Genomic DNA, 4,584 nt, shown 5'->3' on the forward strand with positions numbered 1-4,584 from the left:
TGAAGCTTTTAAATCCCTGCTTAAGACCCATCTTTTCTCTCTCTCCTTCAACCTACCCTGATCTCACCTGGTCGGGGACTGACCCTTAGATTAACCTTTTCTGCCTGTGCTGTCCGTCGGCGGACCGCAAATGACACCTGGTCATAAATCAATATCTCCAGATTGTTCTATAAAAGTAGCGATTTTATTTTCCAACGTATTCAAGTATAAACATCATAACCATGTCACAACAGCATGTATATTGTATAATATCATAAATACGTTAGTTTAGGAATAGGTTAAAGTGTTACTAGATAGATTTTCCTATTCGAAATGTTTGTATATTTTGCGAGAGGTGACCATTTTTGGAAAACCTTGAATCACAGGAATTGTAGTTTTTTGCGGCCATTTTTTAGTGGACATCCAGAGCTCTGGATCTGCGTTGGAATTTTTCAAAACTACACTTCCTGAACAGATCTATGGGGTTCAAGGTTCATAGTTCTGTATGCATTATTTTAATAACTCATATTATTCGGGATAATATACCACAAAATGTAACGTTATTGACAAATATTGAAATGCAGTTATTTTCTCTTCCCTATTGTTAGCATGCAGCAACAATTAGATCTGAAATTAGTTTCAAAATGGTTGCACTGTGGTGAAAATAAAAAAAGTACAGTCGATTTCATTATCTGCACGCCTGGTGATACTAAATCCAAATTGAACTCTGCCATTTGAAAGATAATATATGTATATATATATAAATGTGCGAATTGGCTATAATAAGGTAATTTATAAGCCTGCTATTCTATATTCTATAATAATATTTCAAATTGCATTGGTCCGGATGGGAGTACTGTATCTACAGAACCTTCTGTTTAATCATCTTCCCTTTATTCATTTCCTTAGATTTTTTTGTACACATGATCTCAAGAAGGTACTGAACAAGATCAGTGGCAGTTTCTAATGTTTGGTCATTATTAGCATGGTGTTATTCCCTGTCAAAGATGCAAAGAAAAATCATATTCATATTCTCTTTTGTTTCATCACAATTTAAGCAAGCCTAGTAATATACACAATATTTCTGACACTTGGAATACATTCACTGAGGTCCACAGATGTCCCTAGATACCAAGAATATGCAAATGGACCTTGTAGAAGTGGAGCAATATTCCATTTACTTTTCCATTTATTTTAGGCGGATTTTCAGAAAATAGGCTCCGGGGGGAAGAGGTTAATCTCTCTAGTTTAGTTAGGATGTCTATTTGCTCCCATGTCTGCTTTTCTGCAGACATGGGAGAACCTTTTTAACCTCTGTCTCAACCGGTCCCATGGAACAGCTTCATATCGCCTTCTGTCTGGCCTGCAGTGCTGAACCTTCTGAGTGGCTTCTCCTGCCCCCACAGGGCATACGGCCCTGAGCTATTGTCTTGTATCTCACCCTGTATCCATACGCTTGCAGTAGTTCTATCTATTACTCAATTTCACTATTTTCTTATATACTATGATTCTACTGTCACCATGTATGCATATGCTCACTACATGTATTTATTGCTCCATCTCCGCCCACTACAAACATGGGAACTCTCTAACCCCATCTTTTTGAGTGGTTGTCTTGTAGTGCTGACTAAGGTGGTGGATGTCTCGGGGTCTTGGCCAAGATTGCAGTGACTGTTCTATGTCCACCACGGAGGCCATGGATCAGCTTCTTACCGTCTTCTGTCCGTGGACTGTCAACATGGTTCAGACGTGGAGTTCATTGCTGGGTTAAGTACTTCTATTCTATTCACATAATATGCTTACTACATATATATATATATATATATATATATATATATATATATATATATATATATATATATATATATATATATATATATATATATATATATATATATATATATATATATATATTAGAGCTGGGCCGTTAACGGCGTTAATGTGCTGCGTTAACGCTATACTAGTATTGCGCGATAATATAATTAACGCATTAATCTAAAACATTTTTTTTTTTTTTTTTTTTTACATTTTTACCTTTATTTACCCAGGGTAGGTTCGCTGAGCACAGATGCTCTTTTTCAGGAATGCCCTGCTTCACATTCACACAGTTCCATTCACACCTGGGAGCTGCCCAGTACAACCACAGTTGACACCATTGGCCACTGAGCAACTCCACTGGAGCAGTTGATTCAAGCCATGTCACATAGTTCAAGTTTGAAATGATTCTTTCTGTTTTGCTCCTGAGAGTGTGCTAGATACTGTACTGTACTGGTAATATTATTTATTTGTGTTAACTTCTGAATAAAACAACTTATTAAACACAAGTACATCTTATTGAACATTATTTTGATATTTCATTACCAATTATCATAGCAAAACAGCTTTTTCAAACAGTCTGTAATGCATTTTGGAAACGGGAGATGGGCTCATGGTGTAATGGGCCACCTGGCCTGAGAAACATAAGGAGGAAAGAAAAAGTAAGGACTTACTTCTGGTCATTATTTGGGTAGAACACACATATTTTGAATGCCTTCGGCAGTTTTTTTTTTTTTCTTTTTGAGCCATTTTAATCTAGATTAATCTAGATTAAATCCAGGATTGCAGATAGATTAATCTAGATACATTTTTTTATCTATGCCCACCTCTAATATATATATATATATATATATATATATATATATATATATATATATATATATATATTAGTGATGCACCGATGTGAAAATTGTGGCCGATACCGATAACCGATATTAATATTGCTGTTCTGGCCGATACCGATATTTACCGATGTCGATATCTCTGTATAGAAAACACTTTTTTATGATAATCAAATAAAGAGCTATTTTCCAAAACGCATAATTTTTTTTACTTTTGTAACTTATTTTCAGAAATGACTGATATTTTGAAACTATTTAAGGCCAAAACATGTAAAAAGAAGAAAAAAAATATAAAAAATAAAAATAAAAATGTTTTTTTTTAATTTTTTTTTTAATATCGGCCCTATCTTGATATCGGACCGATACCGATGTGTTAAAAAACGGCCATATCGGCCGATATTATATCGGCAGCCGATATATCGTGCATCACTAATATATATATATATATATATATATATATATATATATATATATATATATATATTCTATTCACATATATGCTTACCACTTGTATCTATTGCTATGTCCGCCGATCACAATCACGCAAACTGTCTAACGCCTGTCCCGTCTCCCTGTCTCCCTGTCTCTGGCTGTCTTGGAGTGATGACTGGAGTGTTGGACGTCCCGTGATGATGACCGGGAGGATGTGACCCTCTGCGCCGCCCCTTTGCCTCAAATAGATCCGCTATCAGCTCTATCTTTAATCTTTCAAAATGTTCAGTTGCTATCGCATGCACTCACTCACACATGTGAGTGCATGCTTTACCAACTGCTTGCCTGTTTTACTGCAACACTACTATCACCGACATCTAAGAAGGGAGATCCCCCCTTGAATGGCTCTTCTAAGGTTTCTCTCCTCCACATTGCCTGTAGTGCATTTTTTCCTATTGCTAAGTTTTAGTGAGTTTTTCCTTACCTTCGCGTGGGGTATGTCTGGGAGTGTTGCATTTATTTTGCATTTATTTAAAAAAAAAATTGACTTTATGGTGTTCTTGTTCTTGACCTATTGTGATGTTTCTTCTTGAATTGTTTAAAGAAGATGTGTCCGGCCCATGGGGACATTAACGTGTGTTGTCGGGCCTTACAAATACATTTGATTTTATTTGATTTTATTTATTAAATCAGCTTGATTGGGACATACTGTTTTTATTTAAAAACATGAAATAATGTTTTGAATATAGTCAGTAAATAAATAAATGAAAATACTATATTTAAACCAGTTATATCATTATTAAAAGTGTAAATCCTAATTAAACCAATGAGTAATTCATAATGTTTTCCATACCTGAGCAGGTGAGGCCAACAGTCTTGCCAGGTGAGCTGGTGTTTCTATCTGAGTCTGGGGTGACACATTCCAGGAGATGGGACTCGTTGCCTTTACACTGGAGTTCTTTGGTCCCGATTGAAGCGTCTCCCTCTCCATAGAGCGCTCCCTGGAGGGCTGAAGAAGCCCCACAGCCAAGCTGCCTACAGACCACCTCTGCATCCTGCTTGTCAAAGTCAGCTTCACATAGTGACCTCCACGCCTGATCGGACTTCATCTCCACTCTGCCTGAACACAGACCAGATCCATTCACAAGCCTCACAGACTCTGTACACACACACACACACACACACACACACACACACACACACACACACACACACACACACACACACACTGTTACGACCCCTGTGAGTCTAAGGGTAAAGGGCTGTAACATAACAGTTGGTTGACAGAAAAGATGGACCACGTTTGTAAACAACAATGATATTTATTGAAAGATGCAAAGGAAGCACATGTAGCTCAGGGGTGAGCCCAGGCCAAAACAACAAACAAACACCACTATACTCCAAATAAACCCAATCTAATCTATGGTAAAAGAAATTACATTACCTAAACTACTCTTACCTAACCAAAACAGGAGAAAACAATATCCAAAGGAAATGGCAGCTCACCCCATCTGTG

The sequence above is a fragment of the Notolepis coatsorum genome (genome assembly GCF_963971535.1).
Source record: "Notolepis coatsorum genome assembly, chromosome: 1".
Lineage (NCBI taxonomy): Eukaryota > Metazoa > Chordata > Actinopteri > Aulopiformes > Paralepididae > Notolepis > Notolepis coatsorum.